Source organism: Dasypus novemcinctus, chromosome 5, assembly GCF_030445035.2.
Source record: "Dasypus novemcinctus isolate mDasNov1 chromosome 5, mDasNov1.1.hap2, whole genome shotgun sequence".
NCBI lineage: Eukaryota > Metazoa > Chordata > Mammalia > Cingulata > Dasypodidae > Dasypus > Dasypus novemcinctus.
Window position 1 is genome coordinate 82,325,851 of NC_080677.1, and position 26,283 is coordinate 82,352,133.

The 26,283-nt window shown below is 38.3% G+C and overlaps 1 protein-coding gene and 1 pseudogene across 1 annotated transcript in view; both read right to left on the reverse strand.

Annotated features, from left to right (window-relative positions):
* The window catches only part of COG5 (component of oligomeric golgi complex 5), a 488,722-nt gene that overhangs the window by 309,653 nt on the left and 152,786 nt on the right, over nt 1-26,283 (reverse strand). The gene's annotated exons all lie outside the window — the stretch shown is intronic.
* LOC101442761 (ribonuclease H2 subunit B pseudogene) lies at nt 19,631-21,404 on the reverse strand (annotated as a pseudogene).

Consider the following 26,283-nt stretch of genomic DNA (forward strand, 5'->3'; position numbering starts at 1 on the left):
CACAGTTCCTACAGCTCTTGCAAAAGAATAAGAGAATTATATGTCTACATGTCTAGATGATAAAGGACAAAAATCAGGGAGGACAGAGTAGCTACAAATTTAGGGGAAAAAATCCTAAAAGCAACAGACATGGAAGTGATAAGATCAAAATACTTCCCTTACTATGAAACGCACTGGCAAGATGCAAAAGGACTGTAGATGGGAGGAGAAAACAAGAAGAAATCAAAGGGGAGTCTACACTGGAAAGACTGGTAAGATTTGTGAGTTTGCTGCTTTTCTTAGAATGTGGGCATTCCCCAACCAGCACATATCTCAGCAACAGAAAGCTAAAGTTTTACTAACTTAAAGTGTCAGAGGAAAGAGCTTATGCCAGCAAAGCAGGTAGAAATTTAGGGGAAGAGCTCTGAATATATATTCAGGGAGTAGAAATGGCTCAAGGAGTTGAGTACCTGCCACCCACAAGGGAGGTCCCAGGTTTGGTTCCCAGTGCCTCCTAACAAAGACAAACAAACAATGAGCAGACATCGAGCAGACGTAAAGCAAAAACAATGAGGGAAACGGACTTTGGCCCAGTGGTTAGGGCGTCCGTCTACCATATGGGAGGTCCGCGGTTCAAACCCCGGGCCTCCTCGACCCGTGTGGAGCTGGCCATGTGCAGTGCTGATGTGCGCAAGGAGTGCCTTGCCACGCAAGGGTGTCCTCCGCGTGGGGGAGCCCCCACGCGCAAGGAGTGCGCCCGTGAGGAAAGCCGCCCAGCGTGAAAAGAAAGTGCAGCCTGCCCAGGAATGGCGCCGCCCACACTTCCTGTGCCGCTGACGACAACAGAAGCAGACAAAGAAACAAAAGCAGACAAAGAAACAAGACGCAACAAATAGACACCAAGAACAGACAACCAGGGGAGGGGGGGAAATTAAATAAATAAATAAATCTTTAAAAAAAAAAAAAAAAAACAATGAGCATGACAATGAGCAGACCGTGAGCAAAACAAAACAAAACAAAACAAATAAGCAGGGAGTGGAAGTGGCCCAACTCACACATGGGAGGTATAGGGTTCAGTTCCTGATGCCTCCTAAAGAAAAAACAAAACAGACAACGACTAAACAATGAGCAAAAAGACAATAACAAGCAGACAACAAGCACAAAACAATGAACAAAATCAGCAAGCAAACAGACAAGGGAGCCATCTTGTGGACACACACACACACACACACAGTTTATTAGTATCAACTGACCCAAGATCTACAGGGATCAGGCCACAAAAGTACCAGATGTAAGACAAATGAACAGAGAATGGACAGGGACTACAAAATGTGGGAGATCAGATTGTGCAGTTTGAGACCAGGTAAGTTTAGTGCCAGGAAAAAAAACAACAAAAAGCAATCTCAGAGAACATAAAAGAATCCAGAGTCATTAAAATGTGTCATGGCAATGGCAATTTATACTGAGGTGGAAAGAAATAGGAAAACATGACACACTATAAAAATGACAGACAACTGAAATTTAATCTAAGTAGTTTACAGATGTGGCATTTAGCATACAACGACTTCAACATAGCTAATATTTCACCTAGAGTAGCTCAAAACTAATATTAAATACACTGTGCTAAATTAAAGATGCATGTTATAATCCCTGGGAGGAACCACTGAAAAATAAGGTAAGCTTATTCATAGAAAACACACAGACAAAATAAAATGGAATAAATAAAAGCACTGGAGTAAACCAAAAGAAAGAGGCTTCTGATTAACCAGGATCATAGAGGTAGAAGATCCACAGAACCATTTCCCCACAGAATTTTTGAGCAACTAGCAAAAACTGGCAAAACCACCTTCCTCAAAAGTCTAGAAAAGAGTTAAAGAGCAGCAATACTAGAACAAGGGCTGAAGAAAAGGTAGCTTCAAAAATGGTAGGAGGTGGCATAAAGATAGACATATTGCCCAATGGAACAGAACTTAGAATTCAGAAATAGACCCTGACATCTACCCTCAACTGATTTTCAACAAGGCTGTCCAACCCACTCTGCTGAGTCAGAACAGTCTATTCAACAAATGCTGCTAGGGGAAGTGGATATCTATAGCTAAAAGAAAGAAGGAGGACCCTTACTGTCACAACTTATAAAAATTCACTCAAAACAGGCCTAAATATAAAAGATAGAACCATAAAACTCCTCCAAGAAAATGTAGGGAAACAACTTCAAGATCTTGTGGTAGGAGGTAGTTTCTTATACCTTACACCCAAAGCATGAGCAACAAAAGAAAAAATAGATAAATGGGACCTCCTCAAAATTAAAAACTTTTGTGCTTCAAATGATCTTTCATTAACTGTAAGAAATATTTCACAATAATGTAAAATGTTGGTGCTGGGGTAATATATGGTGATCCTGTATGGTATGCATGATTGTTTTGTAAACACACAACTTCTTAAATAAAAGAAAAATTGCACACATAATGAAAATGAAAATATACATATATATATAAAATGGTAGAAGAAGTCCCTGATGCCCTTACTGCCTCTCACCAGAACCTCTAAAGCATGGTGAGGAATCATTCAATGCTGCCATTGTGGATGCCTAGTCCTATTTCAAACAGAGAAAAAAACTGTATACACATACTGGGGTACCTTATATCCATGCCAAGCTATCTGATGGCAGTCTAAAAGACTGAATCAGGAAACTCATCTCAAGCTCAAACTCCTAGAATTTACCCTTCAGACAGAAGCAGCTTCTGGAAATCCAAAGCAGTGTAAGAGAAGCAATTCCAAGTGGCCTTCGGAGAAGGATTATTGGCTTTAAGTTAAGCAAAGGACTGCCAGCTTGAAGTTAAACAACAGATCATGTAAGAGGGGAAGAAGGTTTGTCCTAGGGGAAAATTACTGTAAAGAGGGGAATACCAAAGGCCATAAACAAGCCCAAGCCCAAGATAAGATTCAGTCTCAGAAAAGAAACAACCATGAACTGCACATTCACCTTGGGCTAAATTTCTAGAGAGGAGGGCCAAAATCTGAAGAAGAGCAAAAGTTAACACAGGAAATTTGCAAAGACTGTGTGTCCTTGTTTCAGTCTTTTGTGGATCCATCAACTTATATTCTTAAGCTAACCCATTCCTGTGCATGGAAGGCTATTGTGTGGGAGCCCTTTTGGATAGAGACAATTAAGGATCCTTTGATTAGTTAGATTCAATAAAGGACTCTGATTATATCTCTTTAAACTAGATCACTCTAGGTCTTTTGATTGGATGATGTCAGTGACGCATAACCCAGGCTGGGTCTCCATCCTCTTGCTGGGTGTTATATAAACTGAGAACTGAAAGCAGAAACATATAGAAAGACAGAAGAGGCATAGAGAAAGGGCACTCTACCATTTTGACACTGCCATGTAAGAGAGAGGACTCCAGGTTTGCCTACCACTGCAAAAAGACTGAGAAGCACTAAGAGACTCAAGGAGCTGAGGCCAAGATGCCTGATCATCTATAGCTAGATGAGCTTGGAGAGAAACTAGAGAAAAACCAATAGACCCTCCATCTTGCCTTGTCACATGACAGGACTATAAGATCAGCTAGAGGTAAGCGGACTTGGCTCAATGGATAGAGTGTCTGCCTATTGCATGGGAGGTCCAGGGTTCAAACCCAGGGCCTCCTGACCCATGTGGTGAGCTGGCACTCACACAGTGCTGATGTGCGCAAGGAGTGCCCTGCCACACAGAGGTGTCCCTCACGTAGTGGAGACCCACATGCAAGGAATGCACCCTGTAAGAAGAGCCACTCTGCATGAAAAAAGTGCAGCCTGCACAGCAGTGGTGCTGCACACATGGAGAGCTGATGCAGCAAGATGATGCAACAGAAAGAGACGCAGATTCCCGGTGCCACTGACAAGAACAGAAGCAGACACAGAAGAACACACAGCGAATGGACACAGAACAGACAATGCGGGGGGAAACAAAAATAAATCGAAAAAATAAAGTGGGTGGGAGATGTGGCAGCATGATTATTTAAAAAAAAAAAAAAGATCAGCTAGAAGATCAGATCAAGTTTTGGTAAGACAGTATCTCTGATGATGCCTTGACTTGGACATTTTCTAACCTCAGAATTTAAGCTTTGACTCTAATAAAACTCCCACTATAAAAGCCAACCCATTTCCGGTCTACTACATTTGCAATCTTTAGCAAGCCAGAACATTGTGAAAGATGTTTTTGATTTAAGTTTGTTTTTCTTACCTCCTAGCACATGTGGCAATCCCTGTCAGGTCACTAGACAGATACAAACTTAAGGAGAACACAGTTCAGGAACTAAATCCCAGAGTTAGCTCTTTAAAATATTAAAACATACAGCAAGCAACGAAACACTAAAAGACAAACAAAGGAACAGGAAATGATAACCCATATGAAAATACAAGATAAAAATCTGGAAACTATTAACAAAAAAGACCATTCTTTGGACATTTCGGACAAAGACTTAAAAAAAAAAATCCAGAAGCAGATGTGGTTCAAGCAGCTGGGCACCTGATTTCCACATGGGAGGTCCCAGGTTTGGTCCCAGTGCTCTCTAAAAACAAATAAACAAACAACAAGCAAAAACAACAACTCAGGGGAGCCAATGTAGCTCAGTGGTTGAGTACTGGTTTCCCACATATGAGATTCTGGGCTCATTCCCTGGTCTCAGTAACTCAAAGCAAACAAACAAAAAAAAACCCTCACCAATATATTCAAGGACATAAAGGAAAGGAATAGGTAGAAAAAGAAGAAATGCAACAAACAAAATGACAACCTCAATATAAAGAAAGAAATTTTAAAAAGGAACCACACTGAAATAATGGAGTTAAAAACTATAAAAACAGAAATGAAAATGTCCCTGGATGGTTTCAAAAGCAGACTGGAGCTCGCAGAAGAAACAATCAGTGATCTCAAAGACAAGACAACTGAGATGATTTAGCTGAGGAGAAGAAAGAATTAGGAAAAGCAAAAAGAGCTTAAGAAAATTCTGAGACACTATCAAGTGGACCAATGTACTCATTATGGGAGTACAAGAAGGAGAAAAAAGAGTGAAAGAACAATGAATATTCAAAGAAATAACAGCATAAAATTTCATAAATTTAATGAAAGACATGATATGAACATTGAAGAGACCAAGGAACACCAGACAGGATAAACTTGAGAAGAACCACACCCAGACACATACTATTCAAACTGATGAATGCCAAGGACAAAGAAAGGTTCTGAAAGCTGCAAGGAGAAAAGCAACATGTTCAGTACAAGGGAGTCCCAATAAGATTAAGTGCCAATTTCTCATCAGAATCCAAGGAAGCAAAAAGGCAGTGGACAAAGGATTTAAATTGCTGAAAGAAAAGAAATGCCAACCAAGAATTTTTACATCTGGTAATTCTATCTTTCAAAAGTGAGGAAGAGATTAAAATACTAATAGATAAACAAAACCTGGCAGAATTTATCACCACCACTAGACCTGCCCTTTAACCAACACGAAAGGGAGTCCTTCAGACTGAAAGAAATGGACATGAGACGGTAGATTAAAAAAAAAAAACAAAGGAATGAAGACATCTAATAAATGTAACCACATGGGTAAGTGTAAATACCAGTAAAATTGTGGGTATATAATACAACTTTTTACTTCTTAAAAGTTCGAAAATGAAATGCATAAAAAATACTGATAAATTTCTACATTTGAGCATACTTTGTAGAAGGATACAATTTTGAACAAAAACAACAAAAAGATGAAGGGACAGAAGAGTGCAGTATGATGGTTAGGCTCATGTCTCAACTTGGCCAAATAATGGTACCTAGTTGTTTGGTCAAGCAAGCACTAGCCTAGTTGCTACTGTGAGGAAATTTAATGGACTTAAATCATCAGTAAGGTGATTGCATTGATGGGTAATTATATCTACAATTAAATGAACAGATTGCCTTTAGCAATGAGAGACATCTCATCCAATCAGTTGAAGGCCTTAAAAGGAGAAGGGATGCTTTCAGCAGGGAGAAGGAAAAATTTCTGTCTCTAATTCAGCCAGCCAGCTTCTCCTCAAAAAACCTTCATCAGAGTTCCTGGCCGATAGACTGCCCTATGAAATCTGGATTCATGTGTCCCCACAGTCATGTGAAATAATTTTATAAAATCTCATAATATTTACAGATATTTCCTATTAGTTCCGTTTTCCCAGAGAACCCTGACTAGTACAGCTTAGTACCAGGAGTGGTTCTTAAGAAACAGAATCTTAAAAATGGGATTTATGACTTGGTTCTGGGGTTTCTGCAATGGGCTCTCTACTACGACTGTATTCAAAGACATTAATGACTATTTCCAATAATCAAGACACCAATGATAGTCCATGGCATGAGTTGGCGACAGAGATATGCAAAATATCACCACTTGATATAGCTACTCATACGGTTATAAGAGGCAAGGGTCTGGGTGAGAGTGTTTTTGACACTTTAGAGTTTTGTGGAGTTAAAAGGTATGATGTTGGCTAGGTGAAACATGAACCAAAACATGAACATTAACTGGGGACGAAATGCCAGAAGTGCCCTGGTATACTGTAGATGAGGGAATCCAAAGGTTTAGAAACTGCAATACCTAGACTGGATGTATCATGTAAGGTCTGTTCAGTCACCCCAGGAATGTCCAGGAGACAAACCTTTCACCAGGACTGTGAGGAATAAATTTGTGAGACTAACTCCATCTTTCATGAAGAGCTTGGTGGCTGGAGGCTCTTCTCTGTAGGTCAGATATAACATTGGGAACTACTGTCACTGAAATGGGATCCTTAAACACAATCAGAATGACTGGACCCAGGTTGAAAGAATCCAAGTGGCAGCAATTAATCACCAAAGACAAGGTGGATATGGCTACCATAATGAACAGCAGATTCAAAGCAACAATCAAGTGTCTCAGTCACAGAGACCTATGGTATTGGCTAACAGATCATGAGGTACATCTAGAAGTAAAATAGATGGGCAGTCTATTAAATTCCTACTTGCTCTGTATAAACAGAAGAGTTCTATTCTGGGTCAAGGGAATAAAAGTCTAATTTGAATTATAAAAAAGAGTTACAGCCCCTTAATCAATTTGCAAACCTGAGACAGTTTACAGACAAGAGTGTCCTGAGCAAGGGTAAGGCCAGACTCTTGCAGAAGGACCCTGTTATACTGTAAAGAACTTATACTGTTAATCTTCCTCCCAGCCTTCCCCAAAGAGATCCACAGCCTTTTACCAGGGCAACTGCACTGAGAAAAAGGAAATAATCAGATATACTGGGGATTATTAGACACTAGCTCATAAGTGACATTAATTCCAGGAGGCCCAAAATGTCACTGTAGTCCACCAGTCAGAGTAGGGGCTTATGGAGGTCATCAAATTGATGGAATTTTAGCTCAAGTCCATCTCATAGTGAGTCCACTGGATCCCTGGACCTATTCTGTGGTTATTTCCTTAGTTCTGGAATGTATAATTGGCACAGACATACTCAGCAACCAGCAGAATTCCTACATTGGTTCCCTGACTTGTGGAGTGAGGGTTATTATGGTGTGAAAAGTGAAATGGAAGCCATTAGAACACCCGTATCTAGCAAACTAGTACATCAGCTCTCTGGTCCACTGTCATAATATTCTCTTCAGGAAACTTGATCATCTCTCCATCTGACAAGACATCACACTGGTCCATAATATTGATGATAGCATGTTGACTGAACCTAGTGACCAAGAAGCAACAACTAATCTAGACTAACTGGTAAGGCATTTGTATGTCAAAGTTAATACTGCTACTTGGTCACTTTGGACTCCTCATGCCTCTGAATCAACAGGCAAAGAAGGGAAGTACTGTACTGGTTGGGTTTATTGATCTGACTATCAAGGGGAAACAGGACTGCAAATACACAATGGAGGTAAAGAAGAGTTACAGGAGATCCTCTAGATGTCTCTTAAAATTGCTACCCTGCCCTGTGATTAAAATCAAATGGAAATCGGCAACAACCCAATCCAGGCAGAACTACAATTAGACCAGAAACTTCAGGAATAAAGGTCTGGGTCATCCCATCAGGCAAAGAACCATGCTGGCTGAGGAGCTTGTTGAGAGCAAAGGGTACATGGAATGGGTAGTGGAAGAAGGCAGCAATGAATATGAAGTACAACCACAGGGCCAGTTACAGAAACAAGGATTGTAATGGCTATGAATATTTCTTCTGCATTTTGTTATAAGTATGCTTGTATATGAACATAAAGGAAGTATCTTCGATTTCTTTCCTATTCTATCCCCTCATGGTATGACGTAAGTTGTATTAGTTTCAGGCTGTAATATTTAAGTTATAGGATTTCAAGTTTAAGAGTAAATATTACCCAAGGACTTGTACCCTCTCCTAGAAAGATTTAGTACATTTCCAATTGTACACAGAACATTTGAGTATGGTTAAACAGAAAATGTGTGTAATCCTTTCTGTTTAGAGATTAAGTATGGTTTTAAGGTGATGTGTATAGTTACCAAATTGGTAAGACATGGTTTGTGATGGTTAGGGTCACGTATCAGGTCATGGGGCCTGGCTGTTTGGTTAAACAAGCACTGTTCTAATTTTTACTGAGAGGATAATTCTTCTTTTTTAAGATTTATTTATATCTCTCCCCTCACCCCATCCCCCCACTGTCTGCTCTCTGGGTCCATTCGCTGTGTGTTCTTCTGTGTCCGCTTGCATTCTTGTCAGCAGCACTGGGAATCTGTCTCTTTTTTACTGTATCATCTTGCTGCATCAGCTCTCTGTGTGTGTGGAGCCACTACTGGGCAGGCTGCATTTTTTTCCCCTCAGGGTGGCTTTCCTTGCAGGAACGCACTCCATGTGCATGGGGCTCCCCTACACAGGGGACACTCCTGCATGGCACAGCACTCCTTGCACTCATTAGCACTGTGCGTGGGCCAGCTTACCACACGTCAGGAGGGTGTAGTTTGAACCACATGTCAGGAGGCCCTCGGTTTAAATCCTGGGTCTCCTATATAGTAGGTGGATGCTCTACTGATTGAGCCAAATCCGCATCCCTGTGAGGACATTTCATAGATTTAAATCATCGATAAACTGATTGCATATGACTGATTACATCTATGATCAACTGAGGAGATTGTTATTAGCAATGACAGACATCTCATCCAATCAGATGAAGGCCTTAAAAGGAGTAGCGAGTTCAGCAATCAGAAGAGAAAGAAATTTCACCTCTATTTCAGCCAGCTAGCTTCTCCTGGAGACTTCACTGAGGACCTTCATTGGAAGTCCTGACCTGCACTCTGCCCTAAGGAATTTCAACTTGTACACCCCCACAGTCATATAAGACAATTTTATAAATCTTGTGATATTTACAAATTTCTCATTTTGGTTCTGTTTCCTTAGAGAACCCTGACTAATACATGTAGGAACAATGTATATAAAGGATACCGAAGTTAGGTTGGTATGAAATCAGATCTGATTGTTACATATTTGGGATGCTAAATTTAAGTCCCCTACCAGCCACAAAGAAAAAATACATAAAATATATGTAGAAACAAATAGAAGGTACACAAAATGGCACACTACTGGAATCAAACAAATACAAAAGTAGACTTTAAAGACAGAATTAAGGGACAAGGAAGTTTTAAGATACAGAAAGACCAAATAGCAAAATGGCAGGAGTCCTTTATTATCACCAGTTACTTTAAATGCAAATGGTTTCAACTCTTCAGTCTAAATGCAGGGACTACCAGAATAGATTTTTTTTAAAAAGCAGGACACAACTGTAAGCTGTTTATAAGAGAATCACCTTAAACTCAAAAGATAAAAGCAGGTTCAAAATGAAAGAATAGAAAAAATATGTATCATACATACAGTAACCAAAAGATAGCTGGGGTAAGTATTTTAATAGATAAAATAGTGTTTAAGTTAAAAACTATGACAGGGGAAGCAGATGTGGCTCAAACCTTTGGGTGCCCACCTACCACATGGGAGTTCCTGAGTTCGGGTCCCGGTGCTGCCTAAAAGATGAGCAGATGCTGCCCCCATCACAAATGAGCTAGATGCCACCCCGACAGCAATGAGATAAACGCCGTCACCACCACCAACCACCAAAACAAGCAAATGCCACAAGCCAGCAGATGCTGCAGACCAGGGAAGTGGATGTGGCTCTAGCCATTGGGCACTCGCCTTTCATGTGGGGTGGTCCCTGGTTCAGTTACCAGTCCCTACCTGAGAAGGCAAGCAAATAATGAGCAGATAGACTAGAGAACCACCTGGGGGAGGGGGAGTTAAATAAAGGAAAATAAAGTAAATAAATAAATCTTTTTAAAAATGCAGGGGCAAATAAGGTCACTACATACTGATAAAGGAGTCAATTCAAAAAGAAGACATAATTACAAATAAATAGGTACCACTGGCAGAAACACAAAATTTATGAAGCAAATAACAGATTTAAAGGGAGAAATAGCTCTACAATAATAGCAGGACAGTCTAATATACCACATTCAATGGCGGACAGAACATTTAGACAGAAGATCAGAAAGACAACAGAAGATTTAAATGATACTATAAACTAAGTAGACCTAGCAGATGTATATAAAACACTACTTCACCCCAATAGCAACAGAATACACATTCCTTTCTAATGCACATGCATCATACTGCTGGATAGACCTTATTTTGGGGTACAAAACAAGTTGCATTAATAAAAAACATGGGAATCATATTATCTTCTCTGGTCACAATGGAATGAAACTAGAAATAAATGAAAGAGAAAAAGGAAAGTTTCACAAATATGTGAAATAAAACAACAAACTCTTAAACAATTAATGAGTCAAAGAAATCACGAAGAAAATGAGGAAATATCAAGAGGAATGAAAATGAAAACAAGACATACCAAACTCTATGGGATGCAGCAAAGGCAGAGCTGAAAGGGAAATTTGTAACTCTAACCGCTATGTTAAAAAAGACATAACCTCAAGGACTGTGTGGCAATGGCGTCAGATTAGGCAGATAGAGCTCAAATCTCTAACAAAAACCATGGAAAAAGGGCCAAAAGCTGCCCAAGGGACCTGCTTTGGGGGTCAGCAGACCAGGACAATGCTTCATAACTTCCAGGAGGATGAGGGACAGAGATGAAGAAGCCAAAACAACAAACTGTGAGTAATTAAACCTCCAGCCTGCTGGAAAGGGGTCCCTTGCCCCTTTCAGTGGGGGTAAAATCCCTGGTCCATTGCAGTTGACTGAGAGGAGAGCAGACATCTTCCTCCCTGTCAGCTGTTACAAGGGAAAAAGGAGAGGGAGGAGGGGGATTTTCTTCAGTGAATTCGGTAAGCGGAGCCCACTTCGAATCTTGGCTTTCGCCAGGCAAAAACAAAGTAAAACCCAGAGAGAAACACCTCCAAGGGAAGGTATACCAAGCGCCATCTGCTGGCCAATCTGGAAATTATGGAGACAAAAACTGCTTTTACAGCAATATGTACCCCACCCCTTAGAGAAAGTCTGTGCCCATTAGTGAGTTTCTGGCACAATTTTGAAAATTTAAGATTGGTAATTATATAGACTTAGAATAATCTGAGCCAAATAGGAAATTATGGCTGTGAAAAAATAATAATAGGCAAGAGAGAGAAATTGGCCACCACAGTAAATTCACCAACATATCACATGCCTAGACATAAGCAAAAAAATTACAAGCCATACTGAGGAAAAGGAAGACATGGTCCAGCCAAAGGAACAAACCAAATATCCTGAAGAGATTTAGGATTTAGGACAATCAATTATAAACACACAATCTCCTAAACCAACTTAAAGAATGGAAACAAAATATGACTTAAAGGGATCAAGGATATTAAGAAGACACTGGGTGAGCGTAATGAACAATCTGAAAGTCTGCAAAGAAAAGTAACACACCTTTTGGGAATGAAAGACACAATGGATGAGATTAAAAATAAATTACAGGCACGTAAGAGTTGATTTGAATTGCTTCAAGACGGAATTAGTGATTTCAAAGGCAGAACATCTGAAATGGAAAATACAGGAGAACAGAAAGAGAAGAGAATGGAAAAAACAGAATAGGGTGTCGGGCAACTGAATGGAAACACACATATTGCCAGTGTCCCAGAAAAAGAAAATGGAAAAGGGGCGGGAAGAATATCTAAGGAAATAATGACTGAAAACTTCCCTACCCTTATTGACATAAATATCAATATCCAAGGACAATGCACCCCAAACATAATGAACACAAATAGACCAAGCCTTAGACTCTTACTATTCAGAATGCCAAATATCAGAGATAAAGAGAAGATTTTGAAGGCAGCAAGAAAAAAGTAAAGCATAACATATAGGGAAACCTGATAAGATTAAATGCCGACCTCTCAAGAGAAACCATGGAGAGAAGAAAGTGGTATGATGCATTTAAGGCATTAAAATAGAAAAATTGCCAGCCAAGAATTCTGTGTCTGGCAAAGCTGTCCTTCAAAAATGAAGGGGAGTTCAAAGTCTTACAGACAAATAAAAATTGATAGAATATGTTACAAAAAGACCAGAATTATAAGAAATAATAAAGGGAGTGTTATAGTCTGAGAGGGAAAAACAAGGGCAAGAGACTTGGAGAAAAGTGCAGAAATGAAGATTATTAGGAAGGCTAAATTAAAGGGTAAAAAACAGACTATAATATGATACGACAACAGAAAGGCAGAGGTAAATATGAATGAAGTAAGTAATGCCTTTACAGTAATAACACTGAATGTTAATGGCTTGAACTCCCCAATCAAATGACACAGAATGAGAGAATGGATAAAAAATTATGAGCCATCTATTTGTTGTCTACAAGAGGCTCTACTTAGATGTGAGGACACAACCAGGTTAAAAGTGAAAGGTTGGAAAAAGACATTACATGTAAACAGCAACCAAAAAAGAGCTTGAGTAGCAATATGAATATCAGCTGAAATAGATTTTAAATGCAAAACTGTTATAAGGGATGAAGAAGGTCATATTATATTAATAAAAGGGGGTAATTCAACAAGAAGTACTATTCTAAATACTTATGCACCTAACCTCAGTGCCCCAAGATACATGAAACACACAACAGAAATCCTGAAGGGAGAAATAGATGTTGCTATACTAATAGTTGGAGATTTCAATACCCTACTCTCAGTACTGGATAGAACATCTGGACAGAGGATAAAGAAACCAAAAACTTGAATAATAAGATAAATGAACTAGACCTAACAGTCATCTATAGTACATTACACTCCAAAATAGCAGGATATACATTCTTTTCAAGTACTCAGGGATCCTTCCCAAGATAGACAATATATTAGGTCACAGGACAAGTCTCAATAAATTTAAAAAGATTGAAATATAAAAACACTTTCTCTGATCATAATGGCATGAAGCTGGAAATCAATAATTGATGAAAAAAGGGAAAATTCATAAACACTTGGAAATTAAACAATACACTCTTATGCAATCAGTGGATCAAAGAAGAAATTGCAAGAGGATTCAGCAAATATCTTGAGAGGAATGCAAATGAGAACTCAATGTATAAAAACCTATGGGGCACTGCAAAGGTAGTGCTGAGAGGGAAATTTATAGCCCTCAATGCTCACATTAAAAAAAGTTAAAATTGATGATCTAACTGCACACCTGAAAGAACTAGAAAAAAAAACAATCCAAAGGAAAGAAACAGTAAAGATCAGAGCAGAAATAAATGAAATCAAGAATAACAAAAATAGAATCAACAAAATCAAAAGCTGATTCGTTGAAAAGATCAACAAAATCAACACACCCTTAGCTAGACAGACAAAGAAAAAGGGGAAAGACACAAATAAATAAAATCAGAAATGAGAGGGGGGACATTACCACTGACCTTGTAAAAATAAGAGAGATTGTAAGAGGATACTATGAACAACTATTATGCCAAAAAACTAGAAAATATAGACAAGATGGACAAATTCCTAGAAACACATGAACCTTCTACACTACCTTAGAAGAAATAGAAGACCTCAACAAACCAATCGCAAGTGAAGAGATTGAAATGGTCATCAAAAACCTCCAAAATATGAAATGCCCGGGACCAGATGGCTTCACAGGTGAATTCTACCAGTCATTTAAAGATGAAATAATACCAATCTTACTCAAGTTCTTTCAAAAAGTTGAAGAGGAAAGAATGCTACCAAACTTACTCTATAAAGCCAACATCACCCTAATACCAGAACTAGATAAGAAAATTACAGACCAATATCTCTAATGATATAGATGCAAAAATCCTCAACAAAATAATTGCAAACAGAATCCAAAATACATTAAAAGAATTATATACCACGATAAAGGTTTTATTCCAGGTATTCAACAAAAGAAAATCAATTAGTGTAATAAACCACACTGATAAACTGAAGAAGAAAAATCACATGACCCTCTCGATTGATTCAGAACAGGCATTTGACAAAATACAGCACACCTTCTTGATAAAACCACTCTAAAAGAAAGAAATATTGAATGTAACATTAAAAAAAAAAAAGAAATAGAAGGAAGCTTCTCAATATGGTAAACTGCATATATGAAAAACCTACAGCTAGCACTGTCCTCAATGGTGAAAGAGTGAAACCTTTCCTGCTGAGATCATGAACAAGACAAGGATGCCCAATGCCATGACTGTTATTCAATATTGGGCTAGAAGTTCTAGCTAGGGCTGTTAAGCTAGACAAAGAAATAAAAGGCACCCAGTTAGGTAAGGAAAAAGTAAAACTTTCACTATTTGCTGATGACATGATCCTATATCTAGAAATTCCTGAAAAAATCAAGAACAAAGCTACTACAGTTAACAGATAAGTTCAGCAAAAGTGACAGGATAAAAAGTTAATACACAAAAATCAACGGCGTTTCTATACACTATTGATCTGCAATCTGAGGAGGAAATTTTAAAAAATTCTCTTTATATAGCAACTAAACCAATAAAGTATTTAGGAAAAAACTTAACCAAGAACATAAAGAAACTGTATTCAGAAAACTACAAAATATTGGTAAAAGAAACCAAAACAAGGTTTAAGTAAATGGAAGGACATTCTCTGTTCATGGATTAGAAGACTAAATATCATTAAGATGTCAATTCTATCCAAACTGACTAACATATTCAAAGCAACTCCCATAAAAATTCCAACAGCCTTTTTTGAAGAAATGAAAAAGCCAATAATCAAATTTATTTGGAAGGGTAATGGGACCTGAATACTCAAAAATGTCTTTAAAAAGAATGAAATTGGAGGATTCTCACTTCTGAACTTTACAGTCAAGTGATTTTTGAAAAGGCTGTTAAGCCTACCGAGCTGGGCCAGAACAGTCTATTCCACAAATGGTGCTGGGAGAGCTTGACAGAAAGGAAAGGAAAAAGGAAAAAGGAAAGGAAAGGAAAGAAAAGAAAAGAAAGAAGACCCCTATTTCACACCTTATACAAAAATAAAGTCAAAATGGATCAGGGACTTAAATATAACAACAACCATAAAACTCCTAGAAGAAAATGTAGGAAAACATCTTCAAGATATTATGGTAGGTGGGAGTTTCTTAAATGTTATGCCCAAAGCATGAGAATGAGTAAAAATAGATAAATGGGACTGTCTTAAAATTAAACACTTTTGCACCTCAAAGAACTTTGTCAAAGGTGAAAAGGAAGCCAACACAATGGGAGAAATGATTTGGCAATCACGTAGCTGATAAAGGTTTAATATCCATGATATATAAGGAGAGCATACAACTCAACAATAAAAAGACAAAGTATCCGATTTAAAAATGGGCAAAAGACTTGAAAGGACAACTGTCCAAAGAAAAATACAAATGATGAAGAAACACATGAAAAAATGTTCAACATCACTAGCTGTAGCAGTTTTTGGATTATGTCTGCAAACTGGTCTGTTCTTCTAGGCCAACCAAACTGGTCTGTTCTTCTAGGCATACTGTACTGGATTCAGAGGTTTCACTCTTACTTGATTAAATAATGATTACAGCTTTGATTGGGCCACATCAGTAGGATATTGAGTCTCTGCCCCTTTGTGGGGGGACTCACAGAGATAACGACAAGGCAAGGAATTAAAGTTTTAATGTTGGAGCCCTGGGAAGTAAACACACAAAGAAGCAGATATGTGAGGAAAGAGAGAAAACTCCATTATACGTGAGAGACCCCAGGAAGAGAGACCAGCCTTCCGCCTGAGTTTGCATTTGAGCCCAGAAAGAAATGAGCCCCATGAGAGAGACAATATTTATCCCAGCCTACAGCTGATATTGAAATAAGCTGGGACCACAGAGCCTTAATAGAAAGAAGTCTGAACCCTTGCAGATGTCAGCAACCATCTTGTTTCAACACATGGCAAAAGACTTTGGTGACAGAAGTAACTTATGCTTTATGGCCTGGTAACTGTAAGCTTCTACCCCAATATATCCTTTACAAAAGCCAACAGATTGCCTGTATTTTGCATCAGCACCCCTTTGGCTGACTAATACACTAACAAATAAGGAAATTCAAATAAAAACTACAATTAGATATCATTTCACATCTATTAAACTGGTCGCTGTTGAAAAGTCAGAAAACTGCAAATGTTGGAGAGGATTTGGAGAGACAGGAATGCTTATTCACTGTTGGTGGGAATGTAAAATGGTATAGCCACTGTGGAGGACTGTTTGGCAGTTCCTAAGGAAGTTGTATAGACTTGGCAAGGGACCTGGCAATACCAGTGCTAGGTGTATGTCCAGAAGGACTAAGAGCAGTGACACAAATATACATTTGCCCACCGATGTTCACAGCAGCGTTATTCACAATAGGCAAAATTTGGAAACAACCCAGATGTCCATCAACTGATGAATGGATAAGCAAATTGTGGAGTATACACACAATGGAATATTATGCAGTGTTAAGAAGAAATGAAATCGTGAAACATATGATGACATGGATGAAAGTAGAGGACCTTATGAGGAAGGAAGCAAGCCAGACACAAAAGGACAAATACTGTATGACTGCCCTATTATGAACTAAATATATTATGTGAAATATAAATATATTATGTGATGTATGAATATGAAAATTGCACATACAAGATTGTTTTTCTTTGAAACTGAACAAATGAAAATTAATACTGTAAAATGCTAATATCAAACAAAAAAACCCCATTATACTAAGTGAAGATCTGAAACAGATTATTACATACTGTATGATTACATTTACATAAAATGTAAATATAAATCAATTTATAAAGATAAAATGAGATTAGTGGTTATGTAGGTCTGAGGAATGAATGCTAAGGGGTGTGGAGTTTTTCTTTTTGGAGTAATGAAATTGTTCTAAAATTTTTGAGATGATGAATGTAAAACACTGTGACTATACTAAAAGCCACTGATTATACACTTTGGATAGAAAAGCCAGAAACAAGAGCTATGTACAATGGAGAAAGCAAAGAGAGATTGAGAAGTGAGGGATTCTCTTGTTATTTGTCTATTTTTTGTTATTATTTTCACTGAAATAATGAAAATGCTCTAATAATGACTGAAGATCTGATGAATGCACAACTGAGTGATTATACCAAATACTACTGATTGTACACTTTGGATGAATGGTATGCTTTAAACATGTATGAATAAAATTGACTTGTTAAAAAAAAAAAAAGACAACCTCAAAACTGGAGTATCTAGAGAAAGAAAAATTAAACTAAACCCAAAGCAAGTAAAAGGAAGGAAATAATGAAAATTAGAGCAGAGATAATGGTATGACATGTCATGTGACAAAGATGTCCAGGATCACTGGCAGACTATCTTTGTGGAGAAATCATTGCCTGATTATGCCTTGATCTGGACATTTATCTCAGTCTCAAAACTGTAACCTTGTAAGACAAGAAATCCCCATTGTAAAAGCCAACCCATTTCTGATATACTGCTTTCAGGAGTCCAGCAGACTAAAACAGATGGATACTTCTACCGACTCCATAGGAATAAAAATGATTATAGAAAGATAAAATGAACATTAAACCAACAAATCTGATACCCTACATGAAACGGAAAAATTCCTAGAAATATGCATACTACTTACACTGACAAGAAGAAATAAATGACCACTACAAATAAGATAACAAGAAAAGAGACTGAATAATAATAAAAAAAAGCTAACAACGAAGAGAAGTCCAGAACCAGATGGCTTCACTGGTAAATTTTACCAAACATTCCAAGAAAAATTCACAACAATCCTCTTCAAAATCTTCCAGAAACTCAGAAGATTGAACACTCCCTAACTTTTTCTATGAGGCCAACATCACCCTACTACCAAAATAAGATAAAAATATCACAAAAAAAGAAAATTGTAGACAAATATTCCTCATGAATATAGAAGCAAATCCTCAACAAAAGAGTAGCACACCAAATCCAAAAGTACGTTATATACCATGATCAAGTGAGATTTACCCCAGGTATGTAACAGTGCTTAAATGTAAGGAAATCATTTAATGTAAAACACCACATTAATAGGAAAGAAAAAAACAACCACGCAATTATCTTAATTGATGCAGACAAGGTATTTGACAAAATCCAACTCCCCTTCTTGATAAAACACTAGAAAACAAGAATAGAAAGAAATTTCCTCAACACAATAAAAGGCATATATAAAAAAACATAGCTAACATCATACTCAATAGTGAAAAACGGAAAGCTTTCCCTCTATGATCTGGAACAAGATAAGGATGACTACTGTCAACCAAAGTTATTCAACACTCTCCTTGGTAGTCCTAGCCAGAGGAATTAAGAAACAAAAAGAATTTATAAAATTCATCGAATTGAGAGTAAAGAAGTAAAATTTTCCATGTTTGCAAATGACATGGCCCTATCTTTACAAAATCCTGAAAAATTCACAACAAAGCTAGTAGAGCTAATATATTAGCAAAGTAATGGGGTACAAGATCAACACACAATCATTAGTATTGTTTCTATAATGAGTAATGAACAATTAGAAGAAATCAAGAAAAAAAATTTACAATAGCCTCTAAAAGAATCAAATATCTAGGAATAAATTTAACCAAGGATTAAAGGATTTACATGTGGAAAATTACAAAACATAGGCTAAAAAAAAAATCAAAGACCTGAATAAATATGACCTTCTGTGTTAATAGATTGAAAGAGCAGATACAAACATGTCAATTCTAACCAAAGACATATACAAATTCATTGCAATCCCAATAAAAATTCCAACAGTTTCTCTGCAGAAATGGAAAAGCCAATCATATTTATATGGAATGGTAAAGGGACTCAAATAGTTAAAGCCATCTTTAAGAATGAAGTTAGAGGACTCAGACTTCCCAATCTTAAAATTTATGACAAAGTCACAGTAATCAAAACAGCATAATCAGAAATAAAGCATCACACCAATAGCCAATTCGTGGTTTTACTGTCACATGTCAGATTACTGAGGAAATTGTGCTGCTATATGTTAACTCAGTTCACTTGATTACTTTTCATTGTGTCAAACAAGTCTCTAAAGGCCACCAACCATGAAGCTATACAATTACTTTTCCACACTTTATTCAGTAAACAAAAATAAATAACAAAGAAATGGTGAAGTAAACTGGAAAACTTTCCTTCAGCTTCTTCGTTGGGTGTTCACTTTTATTTATTTTTTCCCCCAAAATGTGGCAACTAAGGGTCAGGAAGTACAGTGGCATAGAAGAAGGACTAAAACGGAACAAGTAAAAAGTGAAACTAAATTTTTGTTAGATTTCAATTTCAAAGTTTCAAATCTTTGCAAAACTTTTTTCAGTTGGACCCAAAATCTGTGTCAATACTTTTCATTCCACACTTGTCAACTTTAGTCAAAGCCTTGCGAGCTGCAGTCATTTTGCTAGTTTTCATTTCCATCTTCAAATCTTAAGGGTTAAATTTTGTGTAATCTTTTGCTGCTACATACTCATCTGATAACTTTTATTTTCTTTGATGGAGGGTTTGAGAATGCAGCCAAACGTTCTGGAAGCTTTAAGTATTTAGGTAAGTCATAACTTAATTCTTTAGGAATGTATTCAGATATCAGACCATGGGCATTAAGAATATGTCTCTTTTTTATAGAGGGAACTTGGTCACCAGATAAAAACGCAGCTGACAGTACCCTGAGGGCTCCCACATTGACCTTATTGGCTTTTAAAGCTACTCTAGAGTTTGATTAACCATCTTTTCCAGCAATTTCAATGTCTTCTCTTTGCTGTATTTGTAATATTTCTTGATGTCTATTTCTTTTTTCTATGTCACACAGCAAGTAACTTCAACAGTTCAGCAAATTTCAGCAACAAGAAGCAATAGGGAAATTTGTCATCCAACAAAACTCAATCTAGTGCATGGGTTCTTAACCTGGGGTCCATGGACCCCCAAGATTTCAGGGGATCTGTGAGCTTGAATTGAAAATTCAAAAAAAAGAGTATTCTTGTGGGGACATGCTGATGCAGGTGTGATATATTTATCAAATTATGCACAAGTATAGTTGTGGACTTAATAAGAGTTCCATGGTTTTCATCTGACTGACAAAGGGGTCTGTGGAACAAAAATGGTAAAGAATCCCTGATCTAGTGGCTGAAACATTCTCTCTTTAACAGCCTTTTTAAGATAGTAGAGAACCAGAAATAAGAGGTCCACTGGTATGGCAAAGTGGAGATACACTTCTGATTGAACTGATTGATGTATAAAACAAGAATGGTGTTTTCCCTTGAAAACTTTTATTTCAAACAGCTGCCAGAGACACATACTGAACAAGTAAATGGCCCCTTTCTTGAACATGGGTTACCAATTTAACAAACATAAGCCCACTTTTTTTTAAGATGTGTTTTTTGTTTTTATTTATTTCTGTCCTCTTCCCTGCCCCTTACCATCTAGTTGTCTGTTCTCTGTGTCCATTCGCTGTGTGTTATTCTTTGTCCTCTTGTATTCTTGTCAGCGGCACCGGGAATCTGCGTCTCTTTTCTGTTGCGTCATCTTGCTGAGTCAGGTCTCCATGTGTGCAATACCACTCCTGGGCAGGCTGCACTTTTTTCACGCTGGGCGGCTCTCCTTAAGGGGCGCACTCCTTGTGCGTGGGGCTCCCCTACGTGGGGGACACCCCTGCATGGCATGGCACTCCTTGCACACATCAGTACTATGCACGGGCCAGCTCATCACATGGGTCAGGAGGCCCTGGGTTTGAACTCTGGACCTCCCATTTGGTAGGTGGACGCTCTATCCGTTAAGCCAAATCCGCTTCCCTGTAAGCCCACTTTTGATCTTCTCTGGAGCATCATTCAAATATTCTAGCAGCAGGAACATATAGCACCAGGCATACACTGTGTCCCCATGCTCCACGCCGGCTGCCATTCCACCTACCTGCTGCCAGGCCCCTGACTCAGGAGCCCAGTTGCCAATGGTAGGAGAAGGTCCTGTTTCAGGTGGCAAAGCAGAGGGATGAGGAGGTCAAGGAGACAGCATGTGGGGCCTGTCGTGTTTCACTTCCAGGACGGGCTAGCCGCTGGCCCTAATTCATTTTTGACAAAAGTGCACTCAAGGGGGAAAGAGTAGGCTACTCAAGAAATGGTGTTGGGAAAATTGGATATTCATATGCAAAGGATCCCTACATGATTGTATTTATATGAAATTTTAAGAAGGGCAAAGCAAATCTACAGTAACCAAAAGCTTACATTGAAGGGAGGGGGAAATGATTTAAAAAGTTACACAAAACAACTCTTTTGGGAGATGAAAATGTTATATATCTTGACTGTGAGATTGGCTTACACAGGCGTGTACATTTGCCAAATCTCTTCACAGTATACATTTCAAATGGGTATATATTATTTTAAGGAAATTATACCTGAATGAAATTGGTTTTAAAAAATGAATTTAAACCATTCTATTTATTGATGTATCCCAAATAAGGTATACCTACACTACTCTGAACCTAAGTCTGACATCAAAGCTCCTCCTTCAGTTCTTCCTTTAAATCCAATAGTTGTCCATCCCCTTTTGGGAAGTAAGAGATTATACTTTAAGAACAAAGAAAATTCCAAGTCCAAATGGAATCACTGGTGAATTTTACCAAACACTCAAAGGAAAACTAAAACCAATCCTTCTCAAATTTTTCTGAAAAATAGAGGATATACTTCCTAACTCATTCTGATGCCAGCATTACCCTGATACCCAAACTAGAAAAAGACTTAAACAGAAAAGAAAATAGCAGACGAATATCCCTTATGAATATAGATGCAAAAATCTTCAAAAAAAACCACTAGCAAACCAAATCCAACAGCACATTAAAAAGAATATACACCATGACCAAGTGGGATTTATCCCAGGAAAATAAGGATGGTTCAACATAAGAAAATCAATCAGTATACTATACAACATTAATAGAAGGAAGGAAAAAAGACACGAGTATCTAAACTTAAACAAAAAAAGGCATTAGACAAAATCCAACATCTTTTCACTTTAAAAACACTCAGAATTCTAGAACAGAAAATAACTTCTTCAACATGGCATAGGGCATTCATGAAAACATCCACAGCTATCATCATCCTCACTGGTAAAAGACTGAAGATTTCCCCCCTAATATCAAGAACAAGACAATGATGCAGGCTTTCACCACTGCTATTTAGCAGTATAATAAAGTTCTAGCCAGAGCAATCAGGCAAAAAATAAAAATAAATAAAAGTCATCCAAACTGGAAAAAAGATGTAAAACTATCTCTATTCTCACATTACATGATTCTGATATAGAAAAATCCCAATGAATATACAAGAAAGCTACTAGAGCCAATAAACAAATTAGAAGAAGTTGTAGAATACATAACCAATACATAAAAGTTAGCTGTGTTTCTATATACTAGCAATGAATAATCTGAAATAAAAACTAAGAAAACAATTCCATTTACAATAGAACAGCATTTAAAAGAATAAAATATCTAAAAATAAAAATAACCAATCAGGTGAAAAAATTTTACATTGAAAAGTACAAACATTAGTGAAACTAATCAAAGACAACCTAAATAAACGACAAAACATTCCATGTTCATTGATTGGAAGACAGTATTGTTAAAATGTCAGTATCGGACTTCCAGGATGATGGCGGACTAGGAAGTCACAAAGGAGGGAAATCTCGAAGACAGAACTGTGAATTGAAATCAGTAGCTCCTGCTGCCAGCAATATCCCCCATGCTAAAACACTTTAGAATTCTCAGGTCTCTGGGACTGCCTCTACAAAGGGGCCTTCAGGCATCTATCACCCAGGAAAGGGGGGAGAGAGAGGGACACAGCTTAAGGCTGACTCAGCTTCTGATCCAGAAATTTGTTCTGCTGTGTTCCATTACCCTTCCAGGCCAGGTAGGAACACACGGTGTTTTGCCCTGTGAGCCTGCAAAGGGCTGCAGAAATCCATCCCTTGCAATCTAATCTCCCTCTTTTCTAACCAGGACTGATTGTTCAGGATACCCCAGGAAAGGGGAAGGAGAGGGAAACAGACTAAGGCTGACTCAGCTTTTGACTCACAGATTTGGTCTGCTGTGTCTTAGAAGCCCTTCCAGGTCAGATGGGGGTGCGCCACTGTTTGCCTTGGAAGCTGGCAAGGGGCTAAAGATATAGACGCCTTTCCGATATCCTCCTCTACTAACTAAAAAAGATTATTGAGGACTGAGAGAGGAGAGGAAATATCTTCTAGCCAGAAAGAGAGGGGTGCCAGAAAAGGCTGCAGAACTGCCTCAGACAAAGTTTGAATTACAAGGCTCCTAGCCTCCAGACAGGATGCGGGATCACCATGATTAGTCTGTGTTGCAACAAATACACTCTGAACTGAGAGGCGCCAAAGAGTACCATCTGCTGGCACACCAAGGAAGTGCATGTGAAAATTGAAAATAAGTAGGAGAAGCTTTTTCCAGCTTCTATAGACTCCCTCCCCAAGGCCCCAGGAAGTGAGTCTACAACCAATTACTGGGTTCAGTGCCCAGTTTTGAACAATGAACAGGACAATCCTAACAATCCAGGCAGAGCCAAGAATCAAAGAGCAATAGTAAAACACAGCCTCCTACCACTAAATCCCTAAAAGAGAAAGAAATTGAGCATCTGATCCTAATCAGATGCCTAGACAGCAGCAAAAAGTTACAAACTATTAAAAAAAAAAAGAAGACACGGCCCAAAAAAGGAACACATCAAAACCCCAGAAAAGACACAGAATTTGAGAGAAATGATCAGCAAGATGTGCACAAATTTCCAAAATCAAGTAAATTAGATGAAAGACAATATAGGGAAGCAGAGGTGGCTCAAGGGACTGGGTTCCCATCTACCATATGAGGGATCTTGGATTCAGTTCCTGGGACCTCCTGGTGAGGGCAAAGCTGGACCACGCCACAAGCTAGAGCACCAAGATGATGCAATAAAAAACAGACATAGAGGAAAGACAATGACAGACACAACAAACCAAGGAGCTGAGGTGGCTCAAGTGATTTAATGCTTCTCTCCATCATGGGAGGTCCCAAGATCAGTCCCCGGTGCCTCCTAAAAAGAAGACAAGAAGAGAAGACAAGCAGACACAGAAGAATGCACAACAAACAGATACAGAGAGTAGAAAGTGAACACAGGTAGCAAGGCAGGGGGGAAATAAATAAAATAAATCTTATTAAAAAAAGACAATATGGTTATAAAGATAAATAACATCAAGAAGACACTGAGGGAAGCAGACTTGGCCCAGTGGATAGGGCGTCCTTCTACCACATGGGAGGTCCGCGGTTCAAACCCCAGGCTTCCTTGACCCGTGTGGAGCTGGCTCACATGCAGTGCTGATGCGTGCAAGGAGTTCCCTGCCATTCAAAGGTGTCCCCCGCGTAGGGGAGCCTCACGCACAAGGGGTGTGCCCCGTAAGGAGAGCCGCCCAGTGTGAAAGAAAGTGCAGCCTGCCCAGGAAAGCGGCACACACATGGAGAGCTGACACAACAAGATGATGCAACAAAAAAACCACAGATTCCCGTGCTGCTGACAACAACATAAGCGGACAAAGAAGATGATGCAGCAAATAGACACAGAGAACAGACAACCAGGGTGGCGGGGGAGGGGAGAGAAATAAATAAATCTTTTTTAAAAAAAGATGCAACAAAAAGAAACACAGATTCCCGTGCCGCTGACAACAACAGAATGGGACAAAAAGAAGAACAGGCAGCAAATGGACACAGAGAACAGGCAAGGGGGGGAGGGAAGGGGAGAGAAATAAATAAAATAAATCTTTTTAAAAAAAAAGACACTGAGTGAGCATAAATAATCTGAAATACTGAAAAGAAAAGTAACAGAGCTCATGGGAATGAAAGATAAAATAGGTAAGATCACAAAAACACTACAGGCATAAAACAGTAGACTCAAAATGATAGAAGAAAGAACAAGTGATACCCAAAGACAGAGCTGCTAAAATTGAAGAAAAGAACAGAAAGAGAAAAGAATGGAAAAAAATTGAGCAGGGGCAGAGACAGCTGAATGACAACATGAAATACAACAACATACGTGTCATGGGAGTTCCAGAAGAAGAGGGAAAAGGGGCAGAAAGAGTATTTGAGGAAACAGCTAAAAATTTCCCAACTCTCCCAAAAGAAATGAACTTACATGTCCAAAGAGCGTACTGTACACCAATCAGAACAAATCCAAACAGACCTACTCCAAGACACATACTATTCAGAATGTCTAATGTCAAAGAAAAAGAGAAAATTCTCAGATCAGCAAGGAAGAAGCAACTCATCACATATAAGGGACTTCTAATAATAGCGCAGATTTCTCTTCAGAAACTGTGGAGACAAGAAATCAGTGGTATGATATAATTAGGATACTGAAAGAGAAAAACTGCCAGCCAAGAACTCTTTATCCAGCAAAACTGTCCTTCAAATATGAAGCTGAGTTTAAAATATATACAAACAGAAACTAAGAGAGTTTACAAAAAAGAATCCACCTTTGCAAGAAATATTAAAGGAAGCCTTAAAACCTGAATGAAAAAGACAGGAGACACAGGTTTGGAAAAAAGTATAGAAGAAAGAATAGCAGAAAGTATAACCAAAAGAGAAAAATGACAGAGAAAAATGATATAACATATGAAAACCAAAGAATAAAATGGAAGAGTAGTGTATTTACAGTAATATCACTGAATATGAATGGATTAAACTCCCCAATCAAAAGATACAGGCTGACAGAGTGGATAAAAAAACATGAGTCATCCATATGCTGCATACGAGAAACTCACCTTAGACCCAGGGATACCAAATAGGTGAAAGTGAAAGGTTGGAAAAAGATACTCCACAAGAAGAGTAACCAGAAAAGAACAGGG